Source organism: Populus trichocarpa, chromosome 11 (assembly GCF_000002775.5).
Source record: "Populus trichocarpa isolate Nisqually-1 chromosome 11, P.trichocarpa_v4.1, whole genome shotgun sequence".
Taxonomy (NCBI): domain Eukaryota; kingdom Viridiplantae; phylum Streptophyta; class Magnoliopsida; order Malpighiales; family Salicaceae; genus Populus; species Populus trichocarpa.
In genome coordinates this window covers 14,936,655-14,952,962 of record NC_037295.2, presented here as the reverse complement: position 1 = coordinate 14,952,962, position 16,308 = coordinate 14,936,655, and positions in this window count along the sequence as shown.

Genomic DNA, 16,308 nt, shown 5'->3' with positions numbered 1-16,308 from the left:
TAAGTAACAATTAAAAGAATGAGAACCAAATTTGATATATAAAAAATTTCAATAAAAAAATAACAAGGGAAAAGCAAATAACAATTATAAAAATAAGGACTCAAGTTAATATAAAAATTAAATTTTAAGAGATGAAATTAAAAAATAAATATTCAAAACAATATATATATATATATCAATCAAAAGTTTGAGGACCAAATTTGATATAATCAGCAAATAATATGACATTTCTAAATTTTTTACAACTTATGAAAAGTGTTTTCTGCCCAAATTTTTCAGGAAAACACTTTCCTGGAAACCAAACTAAATTTTTCTTTGACTGGAAAGTGTTTTCCGTTGACCAACTTTTCTGGTGGCAAACAAACACATGAAAATTTGAAAAATGATTTTCCGAAAAGTGAATTCCAAAAAACAAACATAGCCTTAAAAAACATTATCTACAACAAGCTAGGCAACAACAGTCCAATGGTCGATTGATGAAGATATCAATGGTAAACTAGACAACAATAATCTAGGTTCGATCGCAAAGGTTCTTAACAGAGCAATAATCTTCGTTGCCCCTTAACAATTACTGCTCTAGTCATTAAAACCATGGAGGTTGTAGAAGAAGCAACAAAAACCAAACCTGAAGAAATTGCAGCTCCTGCGGTAAAAGAAACTTTTGAGGAGACTTTTTGACGTAAGGTACAGCGAAAGTAAAATTAGAGTTTTTAAACTATAATTTTATAATTAAAACTAATCAGAAATTTAGAGAAAAATTTGTAGTATTTTTATTGAATTTAAATAATAGTCTTAATTTCCATAAAACTAAGTATTATTATTTATATTAGTACTAAAATTCTTTATAGGAAATAATTCATAATTAAAACCTACACAATTAATAGAATTTATCTAATATTAAGATTTCTAAATAATAAAATACTAATTAAATTAAAAACTCTAAGTTAAGTAAGAAATAAATAATTAAAATACAAAATTAACTAAGAAAATAATTAAAATAAAAAAACAGTAACTTCATGCTTCAATCTAGTCCATGAACTTTTTGGATAAATTATTTGACGCAGCTCTTACATAATTTGTTACCGAGGAGCCTAAAGAACATACCAAGGAGGAAACACTAGTTGGTATATTATTTCTCTATGGATCAAGATAGTATGTGTGATGTTTTAATTTATCTAATTTCTTGGATCGGTCAGTTGTTAGAGACAACCACGAGTTCTGGAGTTAATGACCATGTAACTTTTTAGTGGTCCTGAGATTTGTGAAATTCAAACTAGTAACTTCTAGGGAGCAAACATAAGGTCTGACCAGTTGAGTTACATCATTCAGGATTATAGAAGCTATATTTTGTTATTATATGTAAAGACATATTTTTTGTTGATACAAAGGAATAACATTTATAGGTTATAACAAGGTATTAATTAGATACTGATAATTAGGCTAGAATCAAGGTTTATAATTTTCTAGTATTTTCTAAATATGGAATTCATATCCCAATAATATTTGATAACTCATTCTAATAAGATTGCCAAGAGCTTTATCTAAAAGTTGAAATTAACAGAATTAATGATGTTTAATTATGCCACTCAAATCTATAATAGCATTTTGTTTGGTAAAATTTGTAAAAAGAACAAAATGTCACCATTTTGTTATAGCAAAATAGTATATTACATTAAAAAGAAAAAGAAAAACTAAAGGAGCTTGTGGACTGTGAGACAATTCAGTGTAATGATAACACTTAATGTTTTTCTTTTTTATGGTACTTTAATTTTTTGTTTTGAGTCACATAATTTTTTTTTTTAATTTGACATTAAATTAATTTAGAATTTGGCTTTATAATTTTTTTGATTAATTTAGTATATGGTTATCGTAATGTCAAAAAAATAAACGTTGAGTTAGTTCTTAATTTGACAAAATAAAATTTAATTATATTAATTAAAAATAATTGAAACTTTGGGATAGAATTTCACAATGAAATTAAAATTCAGCCTCATTTCTTTTCTTTTACTATGCATGAGTTGAGCTTTTAGGTATTTTGGTCCCCCATATTTTTTTTTTTGTTTTCTCATCTTTATTTGTTGAGAATTTTATGTTTTAATCTAAAAATTTATTTTATTCATGTTTCAGTACCAAAATTTAAGTGGAGAGAAAAAAAATTATTGGAAAATGATAACAGAGAAAAAGTTGTTATTTGGTTATATTTCGTTAACTAAAAATATTGATTTCGGTGTTAATAGGTTATATTTGAAAAAATAAATTTTATTATGATATTTTTTAGCTTTTATCTTACCAAAAAAACATTGATCGGGGTTGAGAAATAATTGTTTTCGATTTAGTAGTGTTTTTATGGACTGATTTGGGGGCTTTTCGAGATGAAAAATTGATTTATTGACTTTATAAGTCTTTGTCTGGTGTTTTTAATTGAGAATAAGTAAAAAATAGCTTCGTCTTTTTCTTAATTAAAACACCCTTTGTATAATTTTTCAACCACTTGTCGGTTAGTAAAATTTAGAAAAATAAACAACATGTCGTCTGTTTTTTTTTTTTTAAAGGATCATCCACCCTTTTCTCCAGGAAAAGAAACGCTAGATGCACCTATAGTTTTTTTTAAAAAAAGAATACGCCAGTCATGTTGATGCACCTATGCCTAAGTGTCTAATATTTTTTTACTTTGTTTTTTTCCTTTTTATTTTAATAAGATCTATTTAAATAAATTAATTAATAATTTATTTGTATATTTTTTTATTAAATACCATTTAATTTTTACTTTGTTTTACATTAAAATCATAGCATTTTTTTTTTTAAGATTAGTAAAATTTTTTTTTTAGCCTTTCATATATAGTGCTGTTTAATTATGTTAAGGTGTCAAAAAAAGAATATTATAGTAAAAAAACAGAACGCATGAATAATATAAAAGTGTTTTAATTATAGAAATGTTTTTTTATTTTAAATTGTTAAAAAAAATATTATATTTTTTCTTATTGCTTTTAATTTCTATTGAATAAAGAACTTAGAAAAAATATATTTTTTAGTGGAGAAAAAGTAAGAAAAGGGTAATCATATTAGAGAATTAATATTTTAATATTTCAATCAAATTGAACATATAAAAACAAATTATTGTCACGTGATTAAGTAAGACTTTTTTGAAGAGCTCCCTCTCGGTGTATCTATCTAACTTGTATTTATCCAACTTTATGACTTAATTTTTTTTATATATATATTAATCTCTCTTTTCAACATTTATTCACGACGCACATGATTCTTTACTTTTCTTTAATTAAATAAACATCAAATTCTCAATTCACGGAACATGTTAACGATGCGTTTATATTCTATATGTTTATATTCTATATTTGAGAAATTTGATTCCACCCATGGCGTATCACAGGTGAATTACACAGTACTATCCTCTGAAAAAGAATTCAAAGAGAGTTCCATGGATGCGTTTCCTGAGGTGGTATGATATACATGAAAACAAACACAAAGGAACATTAAATAAAGAGAGACAGCTACACAGTACTGTCAGCACTCTCTCTGGAAATATTCATGAACCTTGCTTGTTGATGGTGGGCCCCCTACCCTCCTCCATCTCCATCTCCGCTGTCCCTATTATTAGAAACACAACAAGGTAAGATCACAGCATCAACCCTAATCATAGCCAACTGTTACACCAAGGTTAGATAGCAGAAATCTCTTTTCTTCATTACTTTACCACTGCTAGCAGATAGCAGTACTGTTCTTCCTTTCCACATCAACCCACCGTTTTGGGCTCCAAAGTATAAAGCTCGAGTCATGGTTTTGGCTATGGTGAATAGCAGATTCCTGGGCAGGAAACTTTTTGCTGTTTCGAGTCGGGGGGCATGGGCAGTGCTCCATGTCGTTCCAAATAAAAAAGCAATAAGATAATGCAGTAACTTGTCAACAGCTATAGATATAATACATGGACGTCATTTTCTTCATAACACAACCACCAATGCAGTTTTCGCCTTCATTGGCATCTTGACATTAACAAATGCAATCATTAACTCGCAGTTTTGTCCTATAAGGTGTGTCCAGATCTCCTCTGGATCACTCTAAGCAATCACCAATGCAGATTCTTGGGAAATGCTAGTCTCCTCCGATGAATAATGTATAGCAGCAATAAACACACACAAGTGCATTGTTGTAGTTTTTGGCAGAGTGGAGTGTCGTGTCCCCGCGGTGTGGTAAAAAGCATCACAAACAATTATTAATACTTCTTTGATAGTCGGGGTGACTAAGTTTTTATGAACAGTTTAGGATTTACTGTATTTATATATAAACATATACTATGTAATTTGATTTTAACATAGTAGAACTCTTAGCTCATGTAGAAGTAAACATATTATTAAATCATGTTAAATATTGTGTTTTTTTTTTTTTTATAGTTTCTTTCTTATTCAATATTCATTAAAAATTTAATAATTGTTGTTAGTTCTTTCATAACATGCTACATACATACTAAGAAACCGTTTTGCACCGCGTTTCTAAATTTTTTCTTTTTTTGCTAACATTTAATATGTTTTGGATCGTTTTGATATGCTGATGTCAAAAATAATTTTTAAAAAATAAAAAAACATCATTGGCATGCATTTCAGCACGAAAAGTTATTTGAAAAACAACAGCAACCACACTGCCAAACATATTCTAAGAAGGTATTTGAAAGTGTAGTAGCGATTGCGGTTCAAAGTGTTTTTCTCTCTGAAATACATTAAAACAATATTTTTTATTTTAAAAAAATTATTTTTGACATCTGCATATCAAAACAATACGAAAACATTAAAAAAATTAATTTTAAACAAAAAAATTAAATTTTTAAAAAACATGGTTGCAACTGCGATCCCAAACACATAACTCTAACCATGAGGGGTGTAGCTTAACTAGTCAGACCCTGGAGGTCACCAGTTTGAGTCCCACAAATCTCAGAACAACTGGAGGCTTATATGGTTGTTAACTTCAGGTCTCGTGAGATTAGTCGAGGTGCACGCAAGCTGATCCGGACACCCATTTTAATTATAAAATAAACACATAACTCTCGCATGTTCCATTCTCATTAACTCCCACACATAAAACAGAAACACAAAACCACAACATAATAATAATAATAATAAAAAACCATGTTCCCTCAATTTTGAAAACCACATCCTTAAACCAAATCATCACCCACTATTATTCCATGAGGAACACGTACAAAGTCCAAACCGAATAAGACGGTAATCAATTCAATTTTCAACCAAAGTTTGGCGAAGTACAAGCACAAGTGGGAATGAATATGAAGAGATTCGTCCCTAGAAAATACAAAGCATGACAAAACAAGATGTACAATGATTCGTATATATCAAACAAGTCGATGTGATTACCCTCCGACGTAACAAAACAATCATAAGTTTCACTGTTCTCATAAAACCCACTTAAAATTCATAAATAAAAACATACATAAACAACAACATGAAAACTTACATCATCGCTGGAATCACTAGACTCTGTCGATTACCTAGGTGGCCTAGATTTCAGACCCGGAGAAACAGAAGACCAAATGGGCTGCTTCTGTAGCTGAACAAGTGGGTAGGAGAGGCGAGAGATATTTTTGCCAGCCATGTGAGCATCAACTTTAGCGATATGTTCCACTTTGGCTGTTTGTTGTGGAATTAACTAGTCAGGAAAAAGGTGATTGTGGGGATGAGAAATTAGGGATCAGGGAAGAAAGAAGCCATTTTATACCTGGGTTTTTTTTGTTTGATTGATTTAGGGGTTCAAGTTGAATGCTTTCAAAGATTCTAAATCTGGAATAAATTAAATGAAACCGAAACATTTCGGTCAGAAATTAACTGAGAAAACTAGAAAGAGCTATGATCCAATGCGGGATATAATTTTTTTTCATTTTATTATGTTTATATATATATAAACGAGATATACCGATTATTTTGGCTATAAACACAAACACTGTAAATATGTTTTGAAATATCATAATTCTTTTAATTGATAAAAAAGGATATTGTTTATATTAAATAAAATAAATAAAAAAATTAAAAGCTTTTAACTCTAATTAAAATATAAAATGAAAAGCTAATCTTCCTATTAAAATAAAAAGTTGTTGATTTCTTGGATTTCTCCACGTCAACTCCATAAAGAAAACTTAAAAGAAATTGTTGCTTGAGAAAATCAACTTTTTTAAATTATATAATGATGTAGTGGAAAAAAAAAGAAAAAAGAACAGCACGATTCAAAAAGTTGAAGGATTAGAGGCCCACTTTTCCAACAAAAATATTGCTAAGAAATTATTGTTAGAAGATTCAAAAGATTCCCACTCTTCCATGCAGTAAACTAATTTATGAGCATTTTATGGTGTTAGAATTTTGATATTTTCTTCGATTATTTCAATATCTTGTAATTAATTAATATAGGGAATGTTATTGGAATTTTTTTTTTGGAACCCGATTACGAATTGAGCGCGTCTTTAATTTGCCCTAATCAACATTTTGTACCAATAACATAAAAAACACTACCTTGCTCTTCTAGTGTCCTATATTTTTTTTATTTGCATGGGGTGTTCGAGTCAGCTCGCGCGTACCTTAACTAATCCCACAGATTCTGAAATTAACGACCAAGTAAGTCTCTAGTGGTCAATAATAACTTGTAATTAATATAGGGAATGCTATTGGAATTTTTTTTGGGATCCGATTACGAATTGAGTGTGTCTTTAATTTGCCCTAATCAGTATTTTGTACCAATGACATAAAAAACACTACCTTGCTCTTCTAGTGTCCTATATATTTTTTTATTATTCACGTGGGGTGTTCGAGTCAGTTTGTGCGTACCTTGACTTATTCCACAGGCTCTAAAATTAACAATCAAATAAATCTCCAATGATCAACAATATCTTATAATTAATATAGGGAATGCTATTCGAATTATTTTTTTGGGACTCGATTACGAATTGAGTGCATCTTTAATTTGCCCTAATTAAGATTTTGTACCAATGCCATAAAAAAACACTACCTAGCCCTTCTAATTTCCTATATTTTTCAATTTATATCTCCAAAGAAAGTTAATTAAAGGATCATTTTATCATTATTGTCGAGAGCAACAAAAGGAAGGTTAGGACCTACAGCATTGACTTAAGACTCTCTCTTTCGTTTTCCTTCAAAAATCGAAGGCATGAACGGAGCAAACAAAGACAGGCTCTTCAATCATGTCGTGCTTTACAATTTAGATCAAACCAAAAAGCTCACCCTCCTCGAAATTTCTGCTTTGTTCTCTTTATGTTTTTTCTATTACTAAATATTCCCAACCCCCCTGTCATTACTAAAAAAAAATTAATTAATTAATAGTAATAATAAATAATAATAAAAAATTATACGCCCCGTACGCGCTATCTCTCTTAAATTACCCAGAATTGAATATTTCTCCCAAACTGATGACACCAATCGATTCCGACCAAGCACTCAAAATCGGCGGTCACTTTGTTTAAAAAACTCACCTAAGTCAAAAACACGTGTGTGTTTTTTTTTTTTTTTTCATATCTAAGGTATATTAGAAAAAAAAAAAAAGATAGGTAAAACATTATACCTCAAGACACTAGTTGAAATAATGAAATAATGATTTTGTCTTTTTCAAATAAAATTTATTAATTTTCACTACAAGATTTAACAGTTTTACCGACGGAATTTTTCCATCGGTGTAAGACACATATTTCATCGGTAATTATATTACCGACGGAATCAAAGACGGAAATGATCCGTCGGTGAATCGTTCGTCGGTAATGTTTTGTCTGTCGGTAAATCCGTTGGTAATAGAATTACCGATGGATTTACTAACGGAACAGACGCGTCGGTAATAATTTTTTTATTACCAACGGAATTACCGAGGGATTTACCGACGGAATTACCGATGGAAGTACCGTCTGTAATTCCGTCGGTAATTATTAAAAAACATTTTAAAAAAAATTCATTTTATAAAATTATAAAATAATTAAATTAACATAAATTAACACTGTATAATATATACTCAAAATGCTTGGAAAAAAGAATAAGAAAATCAATTCAAACAAATTTGCAACAAATAAATAAAATAAAAAAATAAATTCAACTAAAAAAATTCATATGAAAAAAATAAAGTTGCAATTGCTAAAAATTTAAAAATCCTATAAATAAATCTACTAAAAATTGATCTCATATGAAAAAAAAATCTCACAACAACATTTATACAATTATTAAGAACAAAAACAATTAAAAATAAAATAAAGAACAAATATAGTGAAAAAAATCATGAAAAAAGAAGAAAAAAGAAAAATCTTACCTTAATGTAGTTGCAAGTGAAGCTAAGGAGAGAAAAAAAATTTCATTAAGCATATTAATTAAAAAAAAAAACTAAGAGGATAAAAGAAGAAAGAAGAAGAAGACATACCCAAGCACGGAGAAAAAGAGAAGGAGATGAGGAGAGAAAAGAAGAGAAAGAAATAGATAAGAAATGATGTTTTTTACATAAAATGAAGAAGAAGAAGAAGACATACCTTAATGATGTTTTTTACATATAGTGAAGAAGAAGAAGAAGAAGAAGAAGAAGAAGAAGTAGAAGAACAAGAAGAAGAAGAATAATAATAAGAAACGGGTATGTCTCTTGTGAAATAAGGGCATTCAGGCTTTTTATTGGGACGCTTTACCGACGGATTTACCGACGGATAATTAAATATTAATATTTTTTAATTATTCCGTCGGTAATTCCATCGGTAATATTTAATTTAAATTTTCAATTTCATAATTTTTTTTCAGAAACCGCCAAAAAATTACCGACGATTTTTCAATCTGTCGGTGATTTCGTCTGTAATATTTAAATGAAAATTTTAAATTAATTGAATTTTTTCAGAAAACCGCCAAATAACACCGACGACTTTTCAATCCGTCAGTGATTTACTCTCTGGAAAATACCGACGGAATATTCTGTCGGTGATTCCCTTTGTAATTAACATGATGAACAGTGTTCACAATTTACCAACAAATTTACCGACGGAATAAATTCCGTCGGTAAATTTGTTGGTAAAAATGACACATCATCATTTTTTTTTTTGCTTTGTTTTAATTTTTTTTCCACGGTAATTCCCTCGGTATATACCGAGGGAATATTTCCGTCGGTAAAATCCCTCGAAAATTTACCGATGGAAATATTCCCTCGGTATTTCTGTTTGTATTTATCAATTTTCTGGTAGTGTTTTCTTGGAGGTAATTTAGTTTTTTTTTAATCATGATTCAATAATCGTTATCAAATTAATTAGGAATAAATTGATCTTTCCGCTTATTATACACAAGAAAGTAACTTATTTACCATTAAAAGAAAAAATATATAAAATTGGCTTTCATGGGCTTTTTAGTTTTTTTTTCTAAACACAGTAAAATAACTTAATTACTCTTAAAATCACAAAATAATTAAACTAATATCAAGAGATTTTTTATCTTTTCATTATAGTTTTTTTTGTTACAATCATGTTGACTGAGGGTCATTTTGATATTTTAATAAATATAAACTATTTTTTTAAAAAAAAATGGTTGACGAATACAAGGTAAGCCCTAGCAGATGAGAGACACCCACGCCTTTCGAGCTAAACGTGCAGCCCCGAAAGGCAATGCTTGGAGATAAGAATTCACCATACATGCCAACAACTTTTTTTTTCCAATAATATCTATCTTAATCAAAAGATCAAATTGTTCATCCATCAACTTGTTTATTATAAAAAAAAAAAAACAATTTGAAATACAAAAAAGCACCTGGATATAAGTTTTTAACAATTTTTTAAGGGCAATATAGTTTTTTCATTGTGTTTTTAAATCGTAAAAAGATCGCATTGTCCCCATTCAATATTTTCAAAGAATTTACTTTTTAGGGTAATATAGTTATTACATTGTGCATTTAAAAGATAACATTATTGAACTATCTCTAATTAATCTCATAATGACTAATAGATCCTCAGGACAAGACCATTTTACCCCAATAGTAAATTCATTGATTTTTTATTGAAAGGGAAAAAATGATAATTATGCTATTATAGTGAATACTAATATGTGTCTAGGTGTACAATGAATTTATAATGGGTCTGAATTTTTTTAATGTGGGTAAAGATATACTACAATTATCATTAAAATTAAGGAAATGCAACTAAGAATATATAATAATGATAGTTATGAAAAATCATTATAATTTATATCTATTATAGCATTTATTGTAGTATTGTTTTTAGAAAATATCATTTAAACTTAATTTTGTTGTAGTATCATTAATTTTCTGGATTTAGCATATAGAAGAATTTATTAATTATTTAATACATCTACACTCTTAATATCATCCGAGATATAGATTGGATTTTAATTTATTTATAAGTAGATAGTCATTACTGTTGAACAAAAAAACTATGAAAAATCAAATGATCAGCAAAAGGACTTCGTTAAAGTACGCATGATAGCTTGTACTAGTTATTTAACCCACATTTCAATGAAGACCAGATAACTTTTTTTAATAAAAAAATAAATATACAGACCTTTTCAACGTGTTATTGAATATATAGAAATTCTCAATCATAAACTGAAATGCTTATAGACATATCTAATTAATTAAATCTATATTTGATCAAGAAATAAATAAAATTAAGATATTAGACCTCACAACTTGGGCAATGTACTCAGTTATATTTAATAACTTTGTTACTTAGAGTAAATTTTTTATTTAATGAAATAATTATTTGTGCCAATAAAAAGGTTAAACAATATTAACAAAAGCGAAATGAATAAAATTATGAAGTTCAACTATAAAACAACTCAATGTTGAATGGAAAAATTGAAGAAAATAATAATTTAAAATCAATCTAAGGTTGAATGATGAAATTGAAAAACAAATATCAATTAAAAAAAATCAAGATAACTTGGGTGAACCTCCTAAACCTGAGTTAATCTTTAAAATTTTCAACTTGTAAAGTCCGAGACTCAGGCTTAATCAAGAAGTTTAATTCCAAACCAATTTAATGTTAAAGCATGAAACCAAAAACAAAATCTAAAAAAAATTGCTTAAGTAAAAAAAAAATAGGGATAAAAAGAATAAGGATTGAATTTGATAGAAAAAAAACTAATAGGGATGAAATTATAAAAAAAATCAAACTTAAAAATTATCTTAGACAAAACAACTAGTAATAAAAACAAAATGGAGACTAAATTTGAAATATAAAACAGATTGAAGGGGGATTAACTTGAAAAGGAATTCTAATTTTATAAATAATTTTAAATAAAATAAATAATAATTAAAAGAACAGGGAGAAAGTCCAAGGGGATTAAAAATTGAAGGGTTGCTATGAGTTTTTGATGGCGTAAATGTGAAAATCAAAGAGGATAGAGAAAAAAAATAGAAAAGGTTGTCATTGTCAAATTGGATAGCCTTTGGCAACACATATCGCCTCACGTAGAGGTGATGCCGAGATGATTCAAACACCGTCGCGTAGACGAAGATTGACCATTGGACAACCCTGCACGTGCTGATGCATCAACAACATTTTTTTAATAATATTTGTATATATTAAATTACATAATTATCATATGAATTAAAACAATGAAGGTCAACTCTCAAGCAAACTAAATGATGAAAGAAGAACATGAAAAAAAATCAATTTAAAAAAAAATCACGTCAACTCGACTAACTTGTGACCCGGGATATGAGATCAAGTTAACCCTTCATAAAAAAAAAAGAAAAAATCACAAAGCTCAAAGCCCAATAACTTAATGTTGAAGGATGAAATTAAAATAAAAAACAATTTGAAAAAAACATCAAAGTTAAATTGGGCTAATTTTCGAAACTCGTGACCTGAGTCACGAGACCAGAATTACCTCATAGAAGACAAACAAGGAAAAATCACGAAACAAGATTCCTGATCATCCAAAATTAAAAAATAAAATAAATAACAATCAAAATAATAATGATCAAAATTTAGTACAAAAACTAAATGAAAGAAAATAATGAAAGGCTAAATTGAAAAATAAAATAAATCAATAAGATGATAAAAACAAATAACAATCGAAAGAATAAAAACCAAATTGGATACAAACGTTAAATGAAATAAAATGTTAAGGGATGAAATTTAAAAAAAAATCAAGAAAATAATAATAATAATAATAATAATAATAATAATAATAATAGCAATAAAAAGAATGAGGGCTAAATTGGATGCAAAAATTAAATGAAATAAAATGTTGAGGGAAAAAATTAAAAAAAAACAATTTAAAAAAAACATTAAAAGGAAAACAAATAGTGATCTTGAGAACGAAGACCAAAATTGATAAAAATACAAAATGAGAGGACACATTTTATTTTTAAAAGGGCTAGTGCGAAATCCTATGCAAAGACAGAGAAAAGAGAGATTTAAGGGAAAAAATCCACTGGAAACCAATCGTTGCTCCGTTGTTCACACGAGGTTGACCACTAAAAAGAGGACGTTGCGATGCTTCAAACTCCATTATGGAAGGTTGCGTTTGATCACTAAGAGGCCCTACACACGCTGCCAAAATAGCATGGGTTCCTACCACTCATTGGCACATGCACCACTTTTATTTGTTAGTTATGTTCATATTTGTTAAGAAATTGAATTGTTCCTTATTTAAATTGATGATAACTAAAAAAATCATGATGAAAAGATAAAAATATATGTGGACAACAATTTTATTTGTTTTTTACAATTTAACCATTATACTATGAAAGTAGTAAAAGGTCAAAAACCTCCTCGATCCAAGTTAAACTTTTTCTAAAAATGATATTTAATTTATTTCAATGTGCATCTCGAAAGAATTTATATGTCCTCGATCATTATGATAAAGACAAATAAATTTTATTGAAAAGATTGTTTTGCTCTCAATAGCTATTTAAATATTTTATTTAGAAAAATACAAGATGATCATTTTACTATTTCAACCCACAATAATTTATGTATATGTATAGGAAACACTAAGGCCTTTTAGTTTTTTTATTTAATAATAAACTTATATATATATATATATATATATATGAGAATATTTTGAGGAAAACTAATGTTCTTATATACAAATAAATTAATAGTTCGACAATGCTCTACGGTGAACTAGGGACATCAAACACGTATAAAGCATACCATGGAAATTAATTTAATGTTAATTCAAGGGATGCTTGATGCGCATATCTCTACACATGTATATATGCCTAATGGGGTACTTAGTTCTTACATTCTTGTTCGTTGATTATAGTTGACCAACTAATGACAACCAAATTTTATAGTTATTTTTTTTTTTTAAAAAAATTTGATTTATTTTTAATTTTATCCTTTGATTTCAATTTATGATATATATATATTTTTAATTTGGTCCTTATTTTTTATTTTTAAATTTTTTTTCTTGACTTTTTTGTACAATTTTTATTGGTTTTTAATTTTTTTTCTTCAATCCAAATTCATGGTATATTATTTTTATGATTGGGTCCTCTTTTGAATTTTTTATCCTCTTATTAATTTTTTTTTATTTCACCACTCAATAAAAAATTCAAAGTTGCTCTCTAATTTATTTTTTATTTTGATTTTTATCATCATTGTTTTAATTTTTTTTTTTTGTTTTGGATCCTTTTGTAAAATTGATTTTTTTTTATCTAATTTCATCATTCAATGTTTGATTTGTTAAAGGACTGGGCTTCGCGTTTTTTCCATATATGATTCTTCTGGTCTAATGACTCGAGTCACGGGTTTGAAAAGTTAATATAAGCTGACATTCTTTTTTATTATTATTTTTACTTATTTTCTCTTTTGATTTCATTGTTCGATATTAGTTTTTTTTTAAATAAAAACATTAGCTTTGTGATTTTCTTCTATTTCTTTTCTATCTGATCATCTTGATCTCATGACTTGTACTGAATATTTGATAGGTTAACACAGGTTGACTCGTTTCTTATTACTTGGGTTACATGTCTATCATGTTATCTTAGATTGACTCGAGTTGTGTATTTTTACTCTTTTTTTAATTTTATTTTATTTTTTAATATTTAATTAGATGAAATTTGAACTGCTTTATTTTTTCCTCTTGAAATTTTATTTTCCAAGTTATAATAATAGCACTTGAGTTATATTTTTTTTTTTTAAAAAAAAAAGGTGCTTGCCGCATTTAAACTAAAAAAAAGATAATCCAGCCCGGCGGCCCACTCCTAGTACAATCTATTTTAGTAACTCACCTGTAGGAATCTCTGCTTTTATAGGATATTGTAGAAGGGGTCGTTTTGCTCCCTCTTCGTGGCTCCTAGATTCTGCTCTGCTTTAATGCCCCTCTACTTCAAAAAATAAATAAATAATTAAACATATAAATAATAAAAAAAAAAAAAACATTGGACAGGCATGCATGACAAGACATGAATGAAATTCCACAAGCTTTTTGTGACAATTTCTCACCATTAGCAAGCTCACACTTTGGGTCAATACACCACTGTGGACACTAAGTTATGGGTTTCAAATGTTGGATGGTTTTTTAAAAAGTATAATTCACTTGTTGAACCTACATCTTAGCCACTGGCTAGCTGGTTAAGATTTTTATGTTTTTGACTTCTATTAATTAATTAATTAACATATTATATAGCTTAATTTAGTTGTCGTTTCTCCACATGTTTCTAAGTTAAGAAAAACTTATGAATTAATTAATTAATAAATAAAAACAAAAGGAGCTAATTGTTTCTAACGAAGTAGGCACCACGCGCTGCCTTAAAAGACAAGTTCATAGTTCTATAATAACTCTTTAATTGAGTCCCGACTCTCATTCTACGTCCTTTTTTAAAAAAAAAATTTAGATGTTCATTCTTTAATACCTCTTTAATTTAAGACAGAATTTTATCTGACACGAGCCAAAAGTAAACTCAATAGGATAGAAAATAAGAAAAAGAAAGAGAAAAAGACAGTTGTTTGATCATGTTAGCATATTCTAGTCGTGTAGTCGTGTCCATGACTGGTTTATGAATTTAGTGGTTAATCCAGGTTGACTGGGTATGATTCAATATATCTTCATCCCAATATTAAAACAAAAAAAATATCATCCTGATTTTATTAAAGTTAACCTATATTTTTACCAGTTATGTGAGTTGTTTTTGGACCTGTCAAAACAACTAGCTCACATCATGAAAAATTCTAAATAGTTTAGTTTGAAGCTCGGACTAGGCAAGCATTGAGGTCAAGAGATTTCAAGATTGACGCGCTGGCCTAAATTTAATAACATTATTAAAGAGTTCTCCTCCATGGCGCATGCTCATTTTCTTTTTCTTTTTTACTTTCAGAGAAACATTGCTTATAATTAAAAAAAAATACATAGAATCTCTTATAGTTTGATTTCTTCTTCTTTTTTTTCACTTTGCCTTCGTGTTAAATCCTGAATTTTAATAACTTTACAAGAGGCAAAGCAAAAAACAATCAAAGGGTAGTGTGATTTTTCAAAGAAAAAAAAAAGTTTGGACAACATCGGTTTTATTAAAATTAGATTGGAGCATGACCATACCAACTTGATATATCATGAGTTTATGCAAGTTGTTTAAAAAATATTCACAAAGATATTAACGAAAACTTAAATCTATACCTGCAGCGGAGCACGGAAAACAAAACTAGTAATCACTGAGTTTCTGTTTCCAAATTGAAAACCCAATAAATTAGCTTAATTTATTGCTGAAGAACACATCATAAACCAGTGCCGATTATTAATTATTAGGAAGAATGCTAATTAAAATGTTATATATATGGGGGCAAGGATTAAATTTTATTCTTCCTGCAATTCAAGTTGGTGATGAAGTAGGGAAAGGATTCAATTACTTGTTCAAAAAATAAACAAAACATAGCAGTCCAATTCAAATCTTTCATCAGATTAGTGGCAAAGGAGCTTGTGCTCGAAGATCTGGCTATTGCATGGCAAGCGCAACGAGAGCCATTTGAGAGAGATTTACAAGCCAAGCGTCCCGATTGCCACCTGCATTGCAACTACAGAAATGACAAGGGAAATCCCAGTTCTTACCTCGCAAAAAAGTGCGTTCATGAACATGGATTGTGACACAGAAATATCAGCTGCGGGCAGAATGGGAGAGACAGTCAGTCATTCTCGTGCAATAATCACCTCAGTGCAATCCAATATGGTGAAAGATCGCATAATAATTTAAGATTTTGCTGTCAATCATCTCGTTCATGTTTATCAATTGGACCTACTTGAGGATACTCCATTATCCACTTGAGATTTGCACCCTCTCCCCTCCTCCTCTCTCTCTCTCGAATTCTCTTTT